The sequence below is a fragment of the Bubalus kerabau genome, chromosome 1, assembly GCF_029407905.1.
Source record: "Bubalus kerabau isolate K-KA32 ecotype Philippines breed swamp buffalo chromosome 1, PCC_UOA_SB_1v2, whole genome shotgun sequence".
NCBI classification, from domain to species: Eukaryota; Metazoa; Chordata; class Mammalia; order Artiodactyla; family Bovidae; genus Bubalus; species Bubalus kerabau.
Window position 1 is genome coordinate 90,457,544 of NC_073624.1, and position 24,559 is coordinate 90,482,102.

At 40.3% G+C, this 24,559-nt stretch overlaps 1 protein-coding gene and 1 pseudogene across 5 annotated transcripts in view; both read right to left on the reverse strand.

The window, feature by feature from the left end:
- LOC129652967 (olfactory receptor 10AD1-like) overlaps positions 1–24,559 on the reverse strand; it is a 90,873-nt gene that overhangs the window by 47,953 nt on the left and 18,361 nt on the right. The gene's annotated exons all lie outside the window — the stretch shown is intronic.
- LOC129649891 (olfactory receptor 10AD1-like) lies at positions 1,296–23,562 on the reverse strand (annotated as a pseudogene).

Genomic DNA, 24,559 nt, shown 5'->3' on the forward strand with positions numbered 1-24,559 from the left:
CTACACTTAAGGCAAGTTTCTTCTTGACTGTTGCCCCTAATCTCTTTTGTTAGAGCATTCACTTTAGAAACTTGGAATTGCAAATTCTTTCTCTGCCCCTTTGAAATGTACAGAAACCTACCTAAAAACCACTTTCCAGTTTTTAGACCAAGGGAATGTCTTACTCAAGGGCCCAGGAGCCATCCCTTTGAAATATAATCCTCAAGGAAGATAGCACCCCTATTTCCTAGTCTCTGTGGGAGGGTAGGGATCTAACTTTAATGGGTGTCTTGCCCCAGATTATAAACTACAGCATGCAAGCTTACTTTTCCTCTGGGTAAGAGCAATTACCACCCACAGGTCGCCTAAATATCTCCCTACTGCAGCTCTTAAAAACTCTCCAGCCGCTTGTTTCAGCAGAGTTGAATTCAATCTCCCTGTTGCAGTAGTCTTAAATAAAGTCTTTCTTGCCTACTTCACTTTGCCCTGGTGTAGTTTTTCTTTGATGATGTAAATGTTTAAGTACTTTGCTTATTGTTTCTGCTTGATTACAGTAGTGTCTCATTTCCTCCTTGTTATCTGAGAAATGCTTCTTACATATTCTCATATCTACAGACTCCCCAGTTTGGACTCAAAAGAGTAGAGCTTTGTGGAGTGAAGCTACTACTTTATGTCACTGTAGAGGGTAGTAGGTGATATACAGGATGTGGAAAGGGTTGTATATCTATCTGAGAGCATCCCAAGTGAGGTGCATTCATCTTAATGGAAGTAGCACCAGAAAACAAAGCACAGGCCTGTATTATTTTCTTTCCTTCCTATTATGAAGGGAGCATGAGAAAGATGCAGTCTTCAAAGAAGGAGAACAGCTGAGAATATAATGCCCTTTCAAGGTATGTTGGATTAAGTTAAGGAGAGAAGCTAGATGAGGCTAGAAAGATTGAGATCACAAATAGAAAGTCTTCAGAAATGGTGGAAGTAGTGTTGGAGTGATGTTCCTTAAAATACAGGGAGTGAAATGTTTCCATTTAAGATGAGGAGATAAGATGGAACAGGACTGAATTGGAATTAAATGGTAGATGGCTACCAAAAAGGAAGTAGGGAGAGAAGAGTTAATTAGGGGCATGGGTAACAGGGAAGAAACTGGTAGTCTGAGAAGCTTGATAGAGGTACATATTACTTGGATATAATGGAAAATATCAAATAGTCATGCATTTAAGGAAACTGGAGGACTTAGAAGAAGGCGTGTGACACCTAACATCTCCTACTTGCCCCTTCCCAACACGGAGAAGCACAAACATACACCAAATGCAGTGTTGCTAATTTAATGCCACCACAAATTCCCCCTCATGGGCTAGTGGAGGCAAACAAGATGAAGTTTAGGCTGCTGATCCCTAATTTTTCTTTTTCTTCTTTTCTCTAGCTGACTTTTCTTAATGTCTAACACTGCTCCCCGATTCCTTTTTTCTTACTTCTTCCTCTACTGTTTCTCATATAGGAGCAGAGTGGATGAGGGCAGATTCAGGAAGAGAGTGGAGTGTGAGAAAAAAAAACAAAACAGATTAAGTTGAAAGAAAAAGTTTACTCCTAAATGTCTAGGCAGAACTCAGGCTGGCAAGAGCATATAAAAGTGCTATGCAAAGAAAATGAAATAGAATTAAGTGTACTTATGTGTTTATAGATCCTGTTGTGAGAACTTAGAAGAAAATTACTCAGCAGGAAGATTTCCAAGTCTCATGAAGAAGGTCCAAGAGAACACAGTGTTTAAAGGTACATCAGATATATGAGCATTCGATATCAATAGGATCTTCCAGGCCTGATGCTGGTGCAAAGGAACCTATGAATGCTCTTTCCTGGAGCCTCTCAGCACAGGAGTGGAGGAGGAAGCTGCCCCTCCAGGCATCTGCCCACTAGACAGACTATGCCTGGGAAAGGCTGCTCCTCCCAAGGGCCCTCGCCATGGCCCTCTTCATTTCTTTGTTTCGTGCCGGGAGCCGGCGAGAGACATTCCACTCGTGACAAAGGTCATGAGGAAGGGGGCTCGGCATACGCAAAGGCGGGATCGAGCCTCGGGAGTGCCCCCGGATATTCTCGAGCATCTACCCCCCAAAAAACCAGAGTCTGCCTACTTTATTGCTTTGTGCTCTCACCTCTGACTTTACTGGGGGCTGTCCCCCACCACCATCTCACTCTCTCTGTCAAAGAGTTAACTTACAGCTCCAATTAATAAAGTTCCTGGGCAATTAGGAGTGTTTAAATCCAAACCCCTCAGATGGCTCTCTAACTCGCCTGACAAGTTTACCCGGACACCTACAGCTATGCATACGATTGTTTACAGTCTCCCAGCCTCCAGAGGCACGGGAAGCTTAAGATATTCAAATAGCTTAGAGCCTCTCAGAGAATTAGAAACTGTCAGAATAAAACTAGTAAAAGATTTCATTGATGAGCCAATGTTTGTTGCCAAGTTTTCACATCCCCTGAATTGTATCCTTGAATGTGCATTAATTAATATAGTTGGTATGTAGAAAAAATAAGTAGTGGCCTGGTGTTAGTAACTTTAGACCCTTAAGGTAGTAAATTCTTTCCTTTGTAAACCCATTACACATCCACCCTACAGGAACGTAATCTTATCTTCGGAAGATGGTGCCAAACCTTAAAATAATTACTCTTAGAGAAAATAAGTCTTTGTTGATAAGTGCTTGTCAAGAGTCATAAAATGTTAATAGGCCTCTGGCCAGAAGATGATGTAAATCACCTAAACCATTTGTATACGATAAATCTGCAGGAAAGAAATCCTGGTTTTTGATAAGCATCAAAGACTGCTGATTTTGCATCCCCTATTATCCTCTATGTGTAACTTAGGGTATAAAAGCCCCTGTTGAAAATAAAGCTATGGGCCTTGCTCACCAACGCTTGGTCTCCCCATGTCATTCTTCCCTTTAACTTCCAGCTGAGTGTCCATCTGGAGCGTGGATGTCCTCTGCGACCATTTATTTGCCTGGGCTTCTAAGACCCACTCGAGAAGGTGTCTAAGGTGGGGCACCTTCCGCTATTCGAGAGGGCGCCTGCGGCCTCCGTGGTCAGAGCTAACCTGGTGTCACGGGTTATATTGATTTTCCGCGTAAACCAAGCCACTCAGCTTCTTTTCTCCACTGAATTTTCCTACTGAGCTATCCTCATTCTATTCCTCTTTATTATCTCTAATTAACATTTGAATAGGTTGCCTAGCCGTCTCTCCTTCGAATACCCTGGATCAGCTGGGGCTGGACCCCGGCAGTTTCGGAAACTGTAGATCACGGGGTTGCACATGGGGGTGATGATGGTGTAGAGGAGGGAGAAAGGCTTGTCTTTGTCAGGACCGTGTGTGCTGCGGGGGTTCATGTAAGAGAACATGGCCGAGGTGTAGAAAAAGATGACCACGGTCAGATGGGAGGCACAAGTAGAGAAGGTCTTGCCTCGACCAGAGGAGGAGTTCCTGCCCAGGATGGAGGCCAGGATGCGGGCATAGGAGATGACAATGAGCACCATGGGGCTGAGCAGCACCACAATGGTGTCGGCAAAGATGACTCTCAGACTAAACTGGGGGTCTCCACAGGAGAGAGCAATCACTATGGGGGCCTCACAGAAGAAGTTTTCTATGGTTGTCTCCGCAGAAGGGATTCCGGAATGACATATACTCAAGCAAGATGCCATTGATCAGCCCAAAGGACCAGGCAATACTCACCAGGCTCACGCAGACCTGCTGGCTCATGATCTGGGCATAGGCCAGTGGGTGGCAGATGGCAACATAATGGTCATAGGCCATGAAAGCCAAGAGGATGCACTCAGCCACACCCACATAGAAGACCAAGTACATCTGGGTCATGCAAGAGACAAAGGAGACAATATGGTTCTTCATTATCAGGTGGATTAGCATCTGTGGGATGGTGGTGGTGATGAAGCAGACATCCAGGAAGGACAGGTGGCCAAGGAAGAAGTACATGGGACTGTTGAGCCTGGGGTCTGTCCAGGTGATGAAGATGACGAGGCCATTCATGGCCATGGCAAGGCTGTAGAGGGCTAGGAAGAGGGCAAAGAGCAATGCTTGAGTGGAAGAGGAGCTCTGCTCAAAGCCCACGAGGATAAACTCAGTCACGGTGCTGCCATTTCTTAGGTCCACTGGCTTGGATCTGCTTGAGGACAAAGGACAGGAAAAGCACAAGAGAGACAGCTGTAGAGTAATGCAAGGTACTCACTTGATCCCAGAAACACAGCTATAATAGCACAAGATGGGTGAGTGGTGATAAATGTTTTGTAACTTAAGTAAATGTAATGTAATTGGCACTGTATGGGGCAGTGAGAGTACCATGGTCACCATAGGCTGCATCCATGGAATCATAACATTAAAAATAAAGAAGTGGTGGCTATATTTTATTCTAGTTTAATCAGGCTGAAGTCAAGTAAAGTATCTGCTCCAGGATCCTCAGTGTCGAAAGATTAGCCTTTAGTCAAAATGCATTCAGAGGTGAAAAAACAAGATAGATTTCCAGAACCCATGCCAAAGAGAGGAGTGGAGTATTTCAGAGGAAGGGATGTTAGTTCATAAAAGATTATATCAAGTATGCACTTGACAGACACTTGAAGATGTATTTTTCTAAAAAAGAAAAAAAGCTCAAGTATGGTGGTGGGGGTTTAGTCACTAAGTTGTGTCTGACTCTTGCAATCCCGTGGACTATAGCCTGTCAGGCTCCTCTGTCCATGGGATTCTCCAGGCAAGAATACTGGAGTGGGTTGCCATTTCCTTCTCCAGGGGATCTTCCTGACCCAGGAATTGAAGCCAGGTCTCCTGCATTGCAGGCGGATAATTTACCAACTGAGCTACCTATTTAAAACACTAGTAATAAATAAGTTCTGGAGATTTCAGAATGGTGATTATAGATAACAAAACTGTATTATGACATTAAACTTTCTAAGAGACTATATTTTATTCACTGCAAAAACAAAAATAAATGATAATTCAGATCAAAAAAAAAAAAACAAAAACAATGAATGGGTTGAATTTTTAGAGAGAATTGTTGTTGTTCAGTCGCTAAGTGGTGTCCGACTCTTTGCAACCCCATGGACTGCAGCACACCAGGCTTCCCTGTCCTTCACTATCTCCCAGAGTTTGCTCAAACTCATGTCCACTGAGCTGGTGATATCATCCAACCACCTCATCCTCTGTTGCCCCCTTCACCTCCTGTCCTCAATCTTTCCCATCATCAAGGTCTTGGGTCTCCTGAATTGCAGGCAGATTCTTTACCATCTGAGCCACCAGGGAAGCCCCTTTAGAGAAAATAAAAACATGCTAACCCTCAGGATTATCTCTCAGGTGAAAATGATTAGCATAACTTGAAACATCATGCTCAGCCCGTCCCAGTCATCCTACTTCTTTCCAGTCTCAGGCTCCCGGTGTTTGCCGCTGCTGCGTTAATGACCCACGTCGTGTGCGCTGGAGATGGGCCTGGCCGTGAGCTCTTGCATGCTACCTATCAGTTTTCCTTCTTAGGTAGGAATTCAGAGCTATACATAATTGGGTGGAAAGGATCCAATCATCCTGTGAGAACAGGGGAGTTCTGAGTAGGGCACAGAGTCAATATTTCTGAATAGACCTTCAGACAACTTCAATCTGTCCCTTTACTAATAGCAGTAAATCTTTTTCTTTTTCTATCATCAGAGAACAAGCTTCAGAATTTGCATGCTCTATTCTCACTGTAATGTTTAGGAAGTCATTATGTTCATATTAAATCTCTTCTACTTTTTAATCGTGTTTTGGAGTTAGGATATATCAGATAGATCCCTTCTTTTTTCAGATGCTTATAGACACTGTATTCCTTCTTAACATTTAGTTCTTCATTTTCTCTTCTTCCACTTCCTTTTCTACATACTCTCAATTTCCCCCCTCTGATTTCCTTTCACCCAGTTTTTCCACTTATTTCTACTTTTCTTTTCCTTCTTCCTTTCTCATCTCTGGTGGTGGGTATCTGTCATTAAGCTGCCTCTGGTTGAATTCCTCTCTGCTCTCCATGTCTTTAAATCTCTCATGTTGCCTATCTTAATTTTAGAAGATATATATGCTGTTACTTGGAGAAGGCAATGGCACCCCACTCCAGTACTCTTGCCTGGAAAATCCCATGGACGGAGGAGCCTAGTAGGTTCCAGTCCACGGGGTCGCTAAGAATCGGGAACGACTGAGTGACTTCACTTTCACTTTTCACTTTCATGCATTGGAGAAGGAATTGGCAACCCACTCCAGTATTCTTGCCTGGAGAATCCCAGGGACAGAGGAGCCTAGTGGGCTGCTGTCTATGGGGTCACACAGAGTCGGACACAACTGAAGCGACTTAGCGGCATGCTGTTACTGCCAATTTTTTAGCTTTGCATTTCCTGTAGGTATAGGCAGTGTTTGGGGAGTAGGCCATTCCCATTATATCTGTTTTGGAATGATCCCCTAGAACTTGAACCTAGGCATTTTCATATTGAGGGCCCAGAAATGTCACAGAGGGGCAGAGTGAACTATTTAATCCAAGAGTGGCTTTGAATCCTGGGCCCCCGTGGACTTGTTGACGCTGAGGTCCGAGTCTGGGCAAGAGAAGTAAGTGAGCTACATTTCAGAGAGGTGGACTTGACTAAGAAGAAACTGAAGGTCGATTTATGGAATTATTCTGATCTACAGGCGCACAAATGTTTATTTGTGGCTTGTTTGTTAGAATATTCTGTGATACGTAGTGCCTTGTTAACTACCATCAGGGGTTAACCAGTTAAACATTTGTGTAAGTAAATGGGACAATATCTTGAAAATCACGTCCTACTCATTCTGCTGCTTGACTGATAATCATGTTTGTCTCTGAATCACTGTGGCAAATAACAGAGAAACTCATGGTGTCCGAAGAACTTGTCCAGGGAGGATGGTCTGACCTGGTGAGCCACCCTGGAAGAGAAGTTTTGTGTGATGACCTTGTTAGTTCTGTGTCATCTATACCATGGGTGATGAATGTTTACTTCAATATTAAATAATAATATTAAGTCATGTGTACTGCGCTTTATAGAATAGGTATTCAGTCTTACATGTCACATATTCCATTTGTTAATAACCTTATTTTGCCTCCACCTTTGTTATAGAGTATATTTCTACCTTCTTCAGGATTTTAAATTTTGTCTTGGTGCTAACTAATTGAATTTTAGCACCATGACTTGAAAATCATAATGCTGTCTTATCTGTTAGCTGAAGAAATATCAGAAAGAAAATAAGAAAGCATTCATTCTCCTAGAGCTTCAGATAAGCTAACATTATTCTGTAATATAAAACATGTCTTTGCAAATATTATTTCTTTTTTTTTTTTTTTTTTTTAAGTTTTCCATTTATTAATGTTTATTTTTTTTTTTTTTTTAAATTTTATTTTATTTTTAAACTTTACATAACTGTATTAGATTTGCCAAATATCAAAATGAATCCGCCACAGGTTTACATGTGTTCCCCATCCTGAACCCTCCTCCCTCCTCCCTCCCCATTCCATCCCTCTGGGTCGTCCCAGTGCACCAGCCCCAAGCATCCAGTATCGTGCATCGAACCTGGACTGGCAACTCATTTCATACATGATATTTTACATGTTTCAATGCCATTCTCCCAAATCTTCCCACCCTCTCCCTCTCCCACAGAGTCCATAAGACTGTTCTATACATCAGTGTCTCTTTTGCTGTCTCGTATTCAGGGTTATTGTTACCATCTTTCTAAATTCCATATATATGCGTTAGTATACTGTATTGGTGTTTTTCTTTCTGGCTTACTTCACTCTGTATAATAGGCTCCAGTTTCATCCACCTCATTAGAACTGATTCAAATGTATTCTTTTTAATGGCTGAATAATACTCCATTGTGTATATGTACCACAGCTTTCTTATCCATTCATCTGCTGATGGACATCTAGGTTGCTTCCATGTCCTGGCTATTATAAACAGTGCTGCGATGAACATTGGGGTACTCGTGTCTCTTTCCCTTCTGGTTTTCTCAGTGTGTATGCCCAGCAGTGGGATTGCTGGATCATAAGGCATGTCTATTTCCAGTTTTTTAAGGAATCTCCACACTGTTCTCCATAGTGGCTGTACTAGTTTGCATTCCCACCAACAGTGTAAGAGGGTTCCCTTTTCTCCACACCCTCTCCAGCATTTATTACTTGTAGACTTTTGGATTGCAGCCATTCTGACTGGTGTGAAATGGTACCTCATAGTGGTTTTGATTTGCATTTCTCTGATAATGAGTGATGTTGAGCATCTTTTCATGTGTTTGTTAGCCATCTGTATGTCTTCTTTGGAGAAATGTCTATTTAGTTCTTTGGCCCATTTTTTGATTGGGTCATTTATTTTTCTGGAGTTGAGCTGTAGGAGTTGCTTGTATATTCTGGAGATTAGTTGTTTGTCAGTTGCTTCATTTGCTATTATCTTCTCCCATTCTGAAGGCTGTCTTTTCACCTTGCTAATAGTTTCCTTTGATGTGCAGAAGCTTTTAAGGTTAATTAGGTCCCATTTGTTTATTTTTGCTTTTATTTCCAATATTCTGGGAGGTGGGTCATAGAGGATCCTGCTGTGATGTATGTCAGAGAGTGTTTTGCCTATGTTCTCCTCTAGGAGTTTTATAGTTTCTGGTCTTACGTTGAGATCTTTAATCCATTTTGAGTTTATTTTTGTGTATGGTGTTAGAAAGTGTTCTAGTTTCATTCTTTTACAAGTGGTTGACCAGAGTTCCCAGCACCACTTGTTAAAGAGATTGTCTTTAATCCATTGTATATTCTTGCCTCCTTTGTCGAAGATAAGGTGTCCATATGTGCGTGGATTTATCTCTGGGCTTTCTATTTTGTTCCATTGATCTATATTTCTGTCTTTGTGCCAGTACCATACTGTCTTGATAACTGTGGCTTTGTAGTAGAGCCTGAAGTCAGGTAGGTTGATTCCTCCTGTTCCATTCTTCTTTCTCAAGATCGCTTTGGCTATTCGAGGTTTTTTGTTTTTCCATACAAATTGTGAAATTATTTGTTCTAGCTCTGTGAAGAATGCTGTTGGTAGCTTGATAGGGATTGCATTGAATCTATAGATTGCTTTGGGTAGTATACTCATTTTCACTACATTGATTCTTCCAATCCATGAACATGGTATATTTCTCCATCTGTTAGTGTCCTCTTTGATTTCTTTCACCAGTGTTTTATAGTTTTCTATATATAGGTCTTTAGTTTCTTTAGGTAGATATATTCCTAAGTATTTTATTCTTTCCGTTGCAATGGTGAATGGAATTGTTTCCTTAATTTCTCTTTCTGTTTTCTCATTATTAGTGTATAGGAATGCAAGGGATTTCTGTGTGTTGATTTTATATCCTGCAACTTTACTATAGTCATTGATTAGTTCTAGTAATTTTCTGGTGGAGTCTTTAGGGTTTTCTATGTAGAGGATCATGTCATCTGCAAACAGTGAGAGCTTTACTTCTTCTTTTCCAATTTGGATTCCTTTTATTTCTTTTTCTGCTCTGATTGCTGTGGCCAAAACTTCCAAAACTATGTTGAATAGTAATGGTGAAAGTGGGCACCCTTGTCTTGTTCCTGACTTTAGAGGAAATGCTTTCAATTTTTCACCATTGAGGATAATGTTTGCTGTGGGTTTGTCATATATAGCTTTGATTATGTTGAGGTATGTTCCTTCTATTCCTGCTTTCTGGAGAGTTTTTATCATGAATGGATGTTGAATTTTGTCAAAGGCTTTCTCTGCATCTATTGAGATAATCATATGGTTTTTATTTTTCAATTTGTTAATGTGGTGTATTACATTGATTGATTTGCGGATATTGAAGAATCCTTGCATCCCTGGGATAAAGCCCACTTGGTCATGGTGTATGATCTTTTTAATGTGTTGTTGGATTCTGATTGCTAGAATTTTGTTAAGGATTTTTGCATCTATGTTCATCAGTGATATTGGCCTGTAGTTTTCTTTTTTTGTGGGATCTTTGTCAGGTTTTGGTATTAGGGTGATGGTGGCCTCATAGAATGAGTTTGGAAGTTTACCATCCTCTGCAATTTTCTGGAAGAGTTTGAGCAGGATAGGTGTTAGCTCTTCTCTAAATTTTTGGTAGAATTCAGCTGTGAAGCCGTCTGGACCTGGGCTTTTGTTTGCTGGAAGATTTTTTATTACAGTTTCAATTTCCGTGCTTGTGATGGGTCTGTTAAGATTTTCTATTTCTTCCTGATCGAGTTTTGGAAAGTTGTACTTTTCTAAGAATTTGTCCATTTCTTCCTCGTTGTCCATTTTATTGGCATATAATTGTTGATAGTAGTCTCTTATGATCCTTTGTATTTCTGTGTTGTCTGTTGTGATCTCTCCATTTTCATTTCTAATTTTATTGATTTGATTTTTCTCCCTTTGTTTCTTGATGAGTCTGGCTAATGGTTTGTCAATTTTATTTATCCTTTCAAAAAACCAGCTTTTGGTTTTGTTGATTTTTGCTATGGTCTCTTTTGTTTCTTTTGCATTTATTTCTGCTCTAATTTTTAAGATTTCTTTCCTTCTACTAACCCTGGGGTTCTTCATTTCTTCCTTTTCTAGTTGCTTTAGGTGTAGAGTTAGGTTATTTATTTGACTTTTTTCTTGTTTCTTGAGGTGTGCCTGTATTGCTATGAACTTTCCCCTTAGGACTGCTTTTACCGTGTCCCACAGGTTTTGGGTTGTTGTGTTTTCATTTTCATTCGTTTCTATGCAAATTTTGATTTCTTTTTTGATTTCTTCTGTGATTTGTTGGTTATTCAGCAGCGTGTTGTTCAGCCTCCATATGTTGGATTTTTTAATAGTTTTTCTCCTGTAATTGAGATCTAATCTTACTGCATTGTGGTCAGAAAAGATGCTTGGAATGATTTCTATTTTTTTGAATTTACCAAGGCTAGCTTTATGGCCCAGGATGTGATCTATCCTGGAGAAGGTTCCATGTGCGCTTGAGAAGAAGGTGAAATTCATTGTTTTGGGATGAAATGTCCTATAGATATCAATTAGGTCTAACTGGTCTATTGTATCGTTTAAAGTTTGTGTTTCCTTGTTAATTTTCTGTTTAGTTGATCTATCCATAGGTGTGAGTGGGGTATTAAAGTCTCCCACTATTATTGTGTTATTGTTAATTTCTTCTTTCATACTTGTTAGCATTTGTCTTACATACTGCGGTGCTCCCGTGTTGGGTGCATATATATTTATAATTGTTATATCTTCTTCTTGGATTGATCCTTTGATCATTATGTAGTGACCATCTTTGTCTCTTTTCACAGTCTTTGTTTTAAAGTCTATTTTATCTGATATGAGTATTGCTACTCCTGCTTTCTTTTGGTCCCTATTCGCATGGAAAATCTTTTTCCAGCCCTTCACTTTCAGTCTGTATGTGTCCCCTGTTTTGAGGTGGGTCTCTTGTAGACAACATATGCAGGGGTCTTGTTTTTGTATCCATTCAGCCAGTCTTTGTCTTTTGGTTGGGGCATTCAACCCATTTACGTTTAAGGTAATTACTGATAAGTATGACCCCGTTGCCATTTACTTTATTGTTTGGGGTTCGAATTTATACACCATTTTTGTGTTTCCTGTCTAGAGAATATCCTTTAGTATTTGTTGGAGAGCTGGTTTGGTGGTGCAGAATTCTCTCAGCTTTTGCTTGTCTGAAAAGCTTTTGATTTCTCCTTCATACTTGAATGAGATCCTTGCTGGGTACAATAATCTGGGCTGTAGGTTATTTTCTTTCATCATTTTAAGTATGTCTTGCCATTCCCTCCTGGCTTGAAGAGTTTCTATTGAAAGATCAGCTGTTATCCTTATGGGAATTCCCTTGTGTGTTATTTGTTGTTTTTCCCTTGCTGCTTTTAATATTTGTTCTTTGTGTTTGATCTTTGTTAATTTGATTACTATGTGTCTTGGGGTGTTTCGCCTTGGGTTTATCCTGTTTGGGACTCTCTGGGTTTCTTGGACTTGGGTGATTATTTCCTTCCCCATTTTAGGGAAGTTTTCAACTATTATCTCCTCAAGTATTTTCTCATGGTCTTTCTTTTTGTCTTCTTCTTCTGGGACCCCTATGATTCGAATGTTGTAGCGTTTAATATTGTCCTGGAGGTCTCTGAGATTGTCCTCATTTCTTCTAATTCGTTTTTCTTTTATCCTCTCTGATTCATTTATTTCTACCATTCTATCTTCTAATTCACTAATCCTATCTTCTGCCTCTGTTATTCTACTATTTGTTGCCTCCAGAGTGTTTTTAATTTCACTTATTGCATTATTCATTATATATTGACTCTTTTTTATTTCTTCTAAGTCCTTGTTAAACCTTTCTTGCATCTTCTCAATCCTTGCCTCCAGGCTATTTATCTGTGATTCCATTTTAATTTCAAGATTTTGGATCAATTTCACTATCATTATTCGGAATTCTTTATCAGGTAGATTCCCTATCTCTTCCTCTTTTGTTTGGTTTGGTGGGCATTTATCCTGTTCCTTTATCTGCTGCCTATTCCTCTGTCTCTTCATCTTGTTTGAATTGCTGAGTTTGGGGTGTCCTTTCTGTATTCTGGCAGTTTGTGGAGTTCTCTTTATTGTGGCGTTTCCTCGCTGTGTATGGGTTTGTACAGGTGGCTTGTCAAGGTTTCCTGGTTAGGGAAGCTTGTGTTGATGTTCTGGTGGATGGAGCTGTATTTCTTCTCTCTGGAGTGTGATGAAATGTCCAGTAATGAGTTATGAGATGTCTATGGTTTTGGGGTGACTTTGGGCAGCCTGTATCTTGAAGCTCAGGGCTGTGTTCCTTTGTTGCTGGAGAATTTGCTTGTTATGTCTTTCCCTGGAACTTGTTGGCCCTTGTGTGGTGCTTGGTTTCAGTGTCGGTATGGAGGCGTTTGATGAGCTCCTGTCAATTAATGTTCCTTGGAGTCAGGAGTTCCCTGGAGTCAGGGATTGGACTTAAGCCTCCTACTTCCAGTTATCGGTCTTAATTTTACAGTAGTTTCAAAACTTCTCCTTCTATACAGCACCACTGATAAAACATCTACGTTAAAGATGAAAAGTTTCTCTACTGTGAGGGTCACTCAGAGAGGTTCACAGCGTTACATGGAGAAGAGAAGAGGGAGGAGGGAGTTAGAGGTGACCCAAATGAGATGAGGTGGAATCAATAGTGGAGAGAGTGGGCTAGCCAGTAGTCACTTCCTTATGTGCACTCCACAACTGGACCACTCAGAGATGTTCACGGAGTTATACAGGGAAGAGAAGAAGGAGGCAGGAGACAGAGGTGGCCAGAAGGATAAAAGGGGGAAATGAAAAGGCGGGAGACAGATCCAGCCAGTAATCAGTTCCTTAAGTGTTCTCCACCGTCTGGAACACACAGAAATTCACAGAGTTGGGTAGAGTAGAGAGGGGTTAGGGAGGAGATACAGGTGACCTGGTGGAGAAAATGGAGAGTCCAAAGGGAGAGAGAGCAGTCAAGCCAGTAATCTCGTACACTAGTGAAAAATGGGTCCTGAAGATTGGGTTCTTAAAGGTACAAAATTGGTAACAAATACATAAAAACAAAAATTAGAAATCTAGAGTAGAGTTTGGAATTTCAAAAAAGCGATGTTAATGAAAAGGAGAAGGAAAAGAAAGAGAGAAAAAACGAACAAAGAAAAACAAACAAGGTCGTGAAAGTAATAAAGAAACTACAGGTACAAAATTGATAACTAATACCAAACAGCAAAAATTAAAAATCTAGAGTAGAGTTTGGAATTTCAACAATACAATGTTAAAAAAAAAAAAAAAAAGAAGAAGAAGAAGAAAAATAAAGAGAGAAAACAAACAAACCAACAAAAACAATGTCGCAAAAATTATAAAGAAAATACAGGTACAAAATTGATATCAAATACCAAAAAGCATAAATTAAAAATCTTGAGTAGAGTTTGGAATTGCAGATATACGATGTTATATAAAAGAAGAAGAGAAAGAAACAGAGGAAAAAAAAAAGTCACAGCAATTATGAAAAAAACTATAGGTACAAAATTGATAACATATATCAAAAGGCTAAAATTAAAAATCTAGAGTAGAGTTTGGAATTTCAAAAATGCAATGTTAAAGAAAAGAAGAAAAAGAAGAAAAAAAAAAAAAAAACCACGGTCAAAAAATTATAAAATATATATATGAAGTTTGCTGAAGAAGAAAAAAAAAAAAAAAAAAAAAATAGGGTCTTTTTTTTTTTTTTTTTGCAAAGTAATAGTTATAAAAGTGAAAATTAAAGGACAATAGAGGACTTAAAAAAATTTTTTTTAATTAAAAAAAAAAGAAAGAAAGAAAGATTGATCGTAAAAATAGTAAAAATATATCTAGGTCTTTCTCTGGTTTTGTTGTGAGTATTGTGGGTTCAGTTCATTTTTGGCAGTTCCTTAGTCCGACTTATATTTCTCAAGATCTATAGGCCCCTTCCTATGTAATCCGTAGTAACCACAGGGTTTTAATCTATGGCCTGTAGCTTCCAAGGCGTTTCCCTCTGTTATAGCTTCTTCTGTTTGCTGGTCTCTTCAGTGTCTGGTTCCCGCCGACACAAAGGGGACGGTGGAGGACCCTATTTTTTTTTTTTTTTTAATTTAGGCTCACTTGTTCAGCCGCACTGTGGGGAGGGAGGGAGGGATGCTGCAAACAGATAACACTGGCGTGCGCTCGAAGTGCCTCGGCCACACTGGGTCTGCCCCCCGCTCACGGCGCGTGTAACCTCCCTGCCCACACTGCTTGGGCTCTAGGTTGTTCCGCCGGGAACAATCAGAGGCCGGCCCTGGACTGAGCTCCCAGGTCCAAGCCGCTCAGGTTCAGGCACTCGGGTAGTCCTCAGAGGCGCAGACTCGGTTGGGCCTGCGTTTTGTGTTCTTCCCAGGTCGAGCAGCTCAGGTGATGAGGTGTTTGGCGGGCGCCAATGCTGCGACTTATCGCCTCCCCGCCACTCAGTTATCTGGGTGTAAAACCGGCGCACCTTCTCAGGCAGATATTGACCGTCCAGACCCCCAAGAAGTTTTAGTTAGCAAAGAAGCCTGCTTACAGTTTTATAGATAGTGTCTCTCTGGGGCTGCGATTGCCCCCTTCCGGCTCTGGCTGCCTGTCACCGGAGGGGGAAGGTCTGCAGCCGGCTATCTCTGTTCAGTCCTTTGTTCTGTGCGCGGGCCTGGCGGTGTCTTAGGTTAGGGCTGGCTTTTCGCGTGGTAGATATCCCACAGTCTGGTTTGCTAGCCCAAATTATTTCGCTCAGATAGCGCTCAGGACATTCGGCCCGATTCTTACTCTAAGGGACACAGCCCGTGCCGCACTTCCCTGCCCAGCCCCCGCTTGCTAATGCCGTGTGCAGGCGTCTGCGCTGCTTCTCCGCTGGGGGAGATACCGTAGGGCTCACAATCCGCGATTTTTAATTGTTTATTTTTTTTTTTTCCCCTCCCTTTTATGTTGCCCTCTGTGCTTCCAAAGCTTGGCACAGATTCGGCAGCGAGAGGGTTTCCTTGTGTTTGGAAACTTCTCTCTTTTTAAGACTCCCTTCCCGGGACGGAACTCCGTCCCTCCCTCTTTTGTCTCTTTTTTTGTCTTTTATATTTTTTCCTACCTCCTTTCGAAGAGTTGGGCTGCTTTTCTGGGTGCCTGATGTCCTCTGCCGGCATTCAGAAGTTGTTTTGTGGAATTTACTCGACGTTTAAATGCTCTTTTGATGAATTTGTGGGGGAGAAAGTGTTCTCCCCGTCCTACTCCTCCGCCATCTTGGCTCCTCCTCGCAAATATTATTTCTGACAAAGATTCTTCTAAGACTGGGCATTAAAGATTGTTGCTATGTGCTATAAAGCTAATTTAAAACCCCTATTATATAATTTTTATTGGTGGTCTTAATTATGGCCATGGTGTTATTTAAGTTGATATCTCTCTGTTTTCTGAAAGGTCTATATACTTATGACATTTGTTAGTCATGGGATTTTCTTCTGCCAAGTGCTTAGAGATAAAATAAATAACTACCCATGACTCCTTGGATTTCTTATTTAAAGAACTGAGAGTCTGTAATTTCATTTAAATTAACAATATTTTATAAAGTTGTTCACATGTATCATAACATTTGACTCTCTGATTTATTATTATATTTTAAGAATACAATTTAATCTCATTGAAGAACCTCTGTCATTTTGGACACTGCAGCTAAAACACAATTTGTTAAGGAGAAAAGAGTAGAAAATGAGTTTTCAATTGTGGTCTAGTTTGACCTCAGATTTGATTTTGTCAACTCACAGTTCTGATCCATTTTAGACTGTCTGCAAGCAAAGCTCCAAGAGCCTTTCAACAGAGCAATGATTTGCATTGGAGGAGTAGCCATATCAAAGTAGAAGAGGGACTGTCTTAATATACCACACCTCTGGTTAACCAAAGACTTAATGAGGCAAGAGAACACAATGCTAGATACTGTTAGGGGTGTGTAGGGTGGGGAATAGCTGCCTCCATGTTCCTGATGTTTCCTTCCACAGGAACGGAACTGAAGTAGCACCACACTCCTGACCCTTCCCTTCGCCTTCATTCACACTATCTCCTGGGAGGTTGAGTAGCTTACTTGATTTGTGACTTTAGAAGGAAAGCTGAGCACGTGTCTGTCTCTTTCCTCTAGCCTCCCCTTGGGAATGAGTGGCTTTTCTCAGAGAAGGCTTACCCTTGTTTGGGGAGGCTCTGACGGTGTACTGTGCTGCCATTTATAGGGGAAAAAGTCTAACTCTGTGCTTCTGCATTAGGAAGTCCAATTGCTAAAATTTCTACTTTGTTATAAAGAAAATTGGGATTTTATCCTCCATTTGCAGATTCATTTCTCAGTTGATTCAGAAATGATAAGAAAGAGTAGTGTTATTTCCTGGACCTCCTCAAGTCCCAATAGATTATTACTGTAACATTATCACATATATAGAAATAAAATTACAAACAAAGAAGTATGATAAAGCTTTGCCCAAAACAAAAGATACTGAACCATAATGGTGTTTGGCAGATCCTGAGAGAGAATTCTGCTGGTACACATGTACTGAATTCTCAAAACACAGTGCTGGTGAGTTAAGTCTATATTCCTTGACCACAGGAGCACAATGAATAAAGTGTGCTACTGTAGACTAGACTGATGGGAAAATGTCTCATTGTAAACTAAAACTCTGGTTCCTGTCATATCTCCTGAAGAGGACCAGGACCCTTTTGAATAATTCAGCATTTAGCACAATGTAACTGTTGCCTTCCTAGCATGCTATGACCTAGGAAGAGAAAATATAATATAGCAGTATATTGCTTGTTTATTCTGTGGAGTATGTTTCTTTTAGGGATGAGGTTGGCTCACTTAGGTTGTAAAGAGGGACTCACCAGCCTTATTTAAAATCATGTAAATTCTTTTCTTAGAAAGAACTTCAGACTCTATGAGGTTCCTTTAAAGAAAATGTGCCTCTAGCAATTTTTAAACCCTACACAGCTTGAAATATGGTTCCTCTTTTGTATACTATAATGTAAATCTTTTTGGATTAAATACATCATTTCGTGACCTCAAAGCAAAAATGTTTCATTTTTACAGGTGAAAAATCTTTATGGTAGATACATTTATCCTAGGGTTCATGGACTGCTAGATAGATATGTTTCATAGTGTCTGTACATGTCTGAAATGTTGTAGGAAAAGTTGTGTGTGTAAGAGCCTTTTTTCTTGGTGAGTTCACAGTTCAGTCAACTTTTAGAAGGTAGCTGAAACTCACAACAGTTGAAAAAACTTGTGATTTAGAGATCTGAAGTCATTAAATTCCCATAGGCTTCTCCTCTTTAAACCGAACATGAAAGTACTCTTTTATCTCACACTATTGTCTGTTTCCTCAAAAGTGTCTCCTATGATGAACTTATGGTTGCTGGGGGAAAGGATGAGGGGGAAGGACAATTAGGTAGTTTGGGATTGACATGCACACACTGCTCTATTTAAAATGGATAACCAATAAGGATATACTGTATAGCACATGGGACTCTGCTCAATGTTATGTGACAGGCTGGAAGGGAAGGGAATTTGGGAGAGAATGGATACATGTGTATGTGTCGCTGAGTCCCTTCACTGCTCACCTGAAACTATCATAACATTGTTAATCAGCTATACCCCAATATAAAATTTTAAGAAGTATCTCCTATGGAGAGTGATTGAGTGATGGTTGAGCACCCAGTTCCAGCGCCAATGAACTTTTGAGATAGATTATAGATATGCCCAAGGTATCTCAAAGAATTCAAGGCAAGTAGTTTATTACTAGCTGGGGCTTTGGCTCCCAACCCTTGTGTGGGAGATATCCTAGCTCTCATGTTTGAGGTAGACCACATGTTAAGCTTTTATTTGTTTTCCCGAGTCACTCAGTAGCCTAAGGCCTAAAATAGTAATACTACCTGAGAAGCCTCCTTGTTGATTTTCTCCAGACTATACTCAATATTTCCATCACAAATAAAAGAGAATAAACTGACCTAAGAACACAGACAACTGAGTTGGGATGGGGAAGAGAGTGCAATAAGTAACTAAATAGCTTATTAATGACATAGGTTCAGAAAATGACATTCTGAATCACCAGGGAGGCAGTGCCTCTGGCCATATGAGTAACCAGACCTCACACAGAGAAAATACTAAATTTTTTTTTATTGGGAGTGGAATCGGGAGGAGGTGGTGAAATAAAAACAACAACAACAGTAAAATGGAGCTTCAAGGCACTTAAGAAGGTCCATCCTGGGGAATATTGCTATGGGGGCAGTGGTTTTCAATTTCTTTCAAGGTTAGGAAAACCAGAAATGGTAGCTAAAGGAGCTTCCTGTCCCACAAGGGCACTTAAGCACTGATATGACTTTGGGCTTCCTTGGTGGCTCAAATGGTAAAGAATCTGCCCACAATGTAGGAGTCCCAGTTTTGATTCCTGGGTCAGGAAGATCATCTGGAGAAGGGAATGGCTAGGTACTCTGTGGCTACCCCCTCCAGTATTCTTGCCTGGAGAATTCCATGGACAGAGGAGACTGGCAGGCTACATACAGTCCATGGGGTCACAAAGAGTAGGACATGACTGAGGGACTAACACTTTCGCTTTTCACTTTCATTAAATTCTGGTAGAGTACACAGTATAGTTGATGGCAGTAGTATTTTACAAGTTAAATATTATATAATACGAGGCGATTAAGAGCTCTAATGGGGCTTCAGTAAAATACTGGGGGCTCTGAAGAGTAATGAAATAACAAAATACTTGGGGAAAAGTGCACAAGAAGAAAAAAACATCAGATGTAAGAAAAATATTTGCTAATGACTGACATATTAAAAACTGTTCTTGGGAAAAGGCATCTTTGTAAAAGAAAAAATGGTCACTAAGTGAGAACCTAAGTTAAGCCCCAAATATTTCAGATTACATACAAAATTGAAATTATACCTAAACTTTGAGAAGACTTAAAGGCAAAAGTAGCCATAAAAAGATGTTCTTATAGTAAACTGAATTATTAGGGGATGTGTCATTATTGTTATATAAAGGACAGGTAGATAAAAAGTACTTTCTGTTCAATCTTTATTAGGGAAGATAAAAATTTATGCTCCAAATTTGACAATGTATGAATAGGGTGGAGGTACCGAATTCCATAATGGCCAATACATAATAATTTTGAAATCAATTATATACAATAAAAATGTGAACTCATTGGGGTTTATTTGAGGATTGAGTGAAAATTTCCCTTGCATTTCAAGGCTGAGAACTAAAAGCCAGCCCTTAAGATTTATAAGACTTGTATTCCCTCTTCCATCTCTGAAAATTCTCCTAATCAAATAAGATTAGATGAAAGGCAGCCTTCAGGAAGAAGACAAAGGTATCTGCCCTCCTGATTCCACCTCAGAGAATGTGTAGTTCACCCTAAAGTGGCCAATCAATTTCTCTTTGTTAACTAAGAATGGGAGAACATATACCTTTTTACTAAATAGTAAAACTAACATAAATTAGAAATCAGACTTAAAAAAGAAAAATAGGGCCATTTATCATTCAAAAATGGACACGATGACAAGTCAGAAATCCATGAGCCCTGAATTAGCCCTCTTAAGAAAGAAGGGCAACTGAGATCTATATCGAATATTAGTGAGACCCCCCCCCCCTTCATCCACAACTAGAGATCAGAAAAATGCACAATTGTCAGGTTGTTTGGAAGATTTTACTGCCCATCTGTATAGGGAGAAAACCAAATAGTTGTACCCAGTTGGGTAGTATCTCATAGCAGGGATGTCAGAAGGAGGGGAAATTATAGTGGGTCTGTTCACTGGGAGCAAAAAGGAAAGAAACTAGAAAAATCTTGAAAGAGTAGAGCCCCTGTACTGCAGGCCTCTCTGACCCTTCATCCTATTGCACTGCCCTGTGATTTGGTTAAGGGCCAGGCCTCTACCAAATCCTTAAATGGTCAGAAAAGAATAATTGTTTTTCTTGCTGGTTTCACATACTATTCAGAATGCCTTGGAATTATGTCATTTTAAAAGATTTTAACATGTGAGATGTAATTCTGGAACTCCATGATTTTCACTAACACATCTACATGAACTTTGAGGAAATTAGGAATAAAATTGGCAGACCATAGGAAATAAAATTTTGCCATGTATTACCTAACAAAGTCGTGTAGACAAAAGCATATGGATCCATGGCTGGAAAGGTATTTTGAGGACACATGTAGATAGATGGCTTTTACAGAAGGACAATTAATCATTAGTGTGAGTCCCTGGAGGCCTCTGCTGCCATCTCAGTTACAACTTAGCAGTCATGCCAATGTATTAGAAAATACTTCAGAAGTGTTTCTATAGGCCTACCTGTTTTCCCCCCTCTTTTCTATTTTAAGTGTCTTCCCATTTCCCTTTTCTTAGCAAGATGGACACTTTGCTCTCCATAGGGCATTGCCAGTAATTGGCTTGCAACAGAGATTCATTCATTTGTGTAAATTGTAGAAATGTTCTAAATTCTCTTGTTGCTCTCAGCCTTCTGCTTTCTTTTTGTTTCATCCTCCTCTGTGCTACTGAATCTGCTTCAATTTATCTGTATCTTTCTGAAACAGGAACTCTAAAGTACCTGAATCCTTTGATGATGGCCTGGCCTGGACCAGTGTTATAAATATGCCATGGCTGGGCATTTCAGATGCCTGTGATGACTTAGATCCCTGAGACATCCAAAAGGTAAATGTAAGTCACCAGCTCTCCCAGAAGACCCTTTCTGTTGATCAGCACTAGTGGGAGATACCATAAATAATGGAAATGCTGAAAACAACGTCAATTTCATTTTATAGCTGAGGTTGTAACTCCATATTGTACCTCCTTCCATCTCTTGAGACTTGATCTCCTTCTATCATCCCTATTCATCCTCCAGCTGAGTCCTAAAGTGAATTTACTATTCTGTTAGGAGCCATAATGGAGACTCAACTTCTTTCTCCTCTCCCTTCTCACAGTTACTTTCAATATAGATACTTAAACAAAGAGTAAAACAACTAGGTAACCAAGGAAACAAGACAGAAAATGATATGCAAAAGTATCCATAATAATCTTGCTCTGAATATTCAAGTTCTTTGTATATGTCCAAAGGCGAATGAATATGAAACTGAGAGGAGAACTTAGTAATCAAGGAGAATTATTGAACATCAATGGATTGGATAACTTCAGCTATTCCATGGCATTGGTTAACCTGAGCTATTTTGCAATTTAAAATGCATGAAAAAATTTCAGTGACTCTAAAAATCTTAGAAAAAAGAATAAAGAGAGAGAAAACGTGAGGGGAGTGAGAGACAGAAACAGTGACAGAGAACAGAAATGTGTACCATAGGATAAAAGAAAAAGGCTGAAACCCAGGGAGATTCCTGGACTAAGAAATAAATGATTTTAAGAGGTGAACAGTTATATATTTCAGGAATAAAAAACCATGCCTGGAATCTGGTCTCATCACTTTGGAGGGAAACAGAAAGTCAGGTGGCAAAGTACAGAGACTTTGAAGGCAGGCACACCTGAAATTTAGCCTTCGCACTGTCACTTACTATTGTGTGGAGTTGGCTAGTTGATTCTCAAGTTTTTTTCTCCTACAAAATGAAAATTAACTAATAATGTATTATTAGTGGCCAGCATAGATTGAACAAATAAATAAACATCAGTGGTGAGCTCTGTTTTCTCTCCCTGTCCCTGTGATTTCACTTCACATGTAAAAGGAATACTGTAAACACTTGGCCAGCATCCCAAGAGGTAGCCAAACTGGCCCTGCAGAAACCTGGAGAGAGGAGAGGATCTCATTCACGCTTTATGATCCATTCTAATGGTTCTTCCTTGTTAGGAGGGCCTTTTCATCTAACTCAGTTTTTTCCCCCTGATATATTTAAGTCCTACTTCTCTTCATCTGGCTTCCAGAGGTACTGCAAAAATATGGACCGCGACTCTGTATTACAGTCTCTAAAAGAGGATCATCCTTGAGTCACTCACTTCTAAGCCTCTCTCTCTCCAGGGAATAAGACAGAAAAATGTCAGATAAATATAAAATACTAACACGCATAAAGAATAAGGCTGAGAGACATAAATGCATGAGTAAAAGTAATCTAAAGACAGAGGAGATCCCACCCTCACCAAACAAATAGTAAAAAAAAGTGTTAAAGCCAAACAGAGAATTAGAGAGACTGAATTGGACATAGGAAAAGAGTGTGAACATGTGATAAGATGATTTATATGTTCAAATGTGATCAATGCCCAGGCTTTTAGGGGAGGAATACAGAGAAGCACATCAACATACACAGACACTAAGAACCAACCCCACCCTACACAGGGAGTGTGTGGCACACCCACACAGGGAGTGTGTTGCACACACACACACAGAAGAAAATTAAAAAAAGCCAAATGTGGCAAAGAGAGTGAGAGGCTAACTGGGCAGGTTGGGTATGTTTACATGATGATGTGGAATCAGAACTAAATAGCCATGTACTTAGAGTCTGCCCTCTCTAGGGCATGAGAGATTGACCTTCTGGACTATATCCCTCTCTGCAACAATGGAGTCAGGCCTTTGCCAATCAGACTGACCCCATCTAACATATCCAAGCCATTTGCCCCTCAGCAGAGCAAGGAGGGCAGGGGGGCAGTTTCTGAGAGCCTGATAGAAACTTCAAGTAGAGATCCAGATAACAGTCTAGCTGTAAAGTGATGGAAAAGTAGAAACAGAGTTAAGACATCTAAAGAGGAGAGACATGGATCAGGGTGGAGGTTAATGGAGTCGAGATCTGTGACATCTCCCCAATGGTCACTGTGTGCAGAATCTTGGTGTGATCTAAACACAGGCGGTCACTGAGTGAGTCAGAGCTGTTTGTCTCCAATGAATAAACAGAGTCAGGGTCAGCTTTCACTGAAGAAGTGAGCAGATTTACTGACCTTCTCTCTTGACTTCGGCACACCCTGGTGATGACATTGGCTCTGCTGATCAGGCCCAGAGGAGGGATCCACAGGCACAGAGCGAGGATCTAGTGAGTTCTGCTGCAAACCAGCTTCTTTTTTATAGGGTAGGGAGTATGGGCTCCTAGGACACACACACACACACACACACACACACACACACTTACAAACATATACACAAACACACAGAGGTAGGCATGAGCTTCGACCTGGTTACTGTTGGGAGCCAAGTGTAATAAGGCCAACTATCTTATCTTGAAGTCTTACCATTTTAACTGGATCCCTGGGGTTACCCCTATACCAGTTCATTCCAAGACTCCCTTGTGAGGCTATGTCCATGGGAAGTGGCCTGGAAGGTCTAGAATAGTCTCAGATTTTCCCTGGAAATTTCTGTACCATTTGTTAGATGAATTGATATTTAAGGGCCTGGGAAGTATCATTACCCCTGTGTCCTCAGCTTCAAATCTGGGAACCTTTTAACTTTTGACCACTTATTTTCCATTTTTATTTTGAATTAGTTTTCTAGTTAGAATTTCTGATGACTTAGGTTCATGTGCTCCCAATTCAATTTTTTCATATCATTATACTGTGTTTAATGGTTGACTACCATTCATATTGGTTGACTACCTATATGAATACTTTATTAAACGCTGCTGACAGGGTGGTAAACAGGTAGTTAAAAGCTCTCCCTGATGGAGCTTTTAACTACACAATAACATTCTAACCGGGCTTCCCTTGTGGCTCAGCTGGTAAAGAATCTGCCTATAAGGCAGGAGACCTGGGTTCAATCCCTGGGTTGGGAAGATCATCTGGAGAAGGGAAAGGCTACCCACTCCAGTGTTCTGGCCTGGAGAATTCCATGGACTTTATAGTCCATGGTGGTGCAAAGAGTCGGACACGACTGAGTGACTTTCACTTTCTTTCAACATTCTAACCTCCATCCTCTACCTCTTCATTGTTGTTGTTGTTTAGTTGCTAAGTCATGTCCAACTCCTTTGTGACCCCATGTAGCCCACCAGGCTCCTCTGTGCATGGGATTTCCCAGGCAGGAATACTGGAGTGGGTTGATGTTTCCTTCTCCACCTCTTCATTATCATAATTCCATTATTCAAATCTGTAATAACTTTCTTTCCC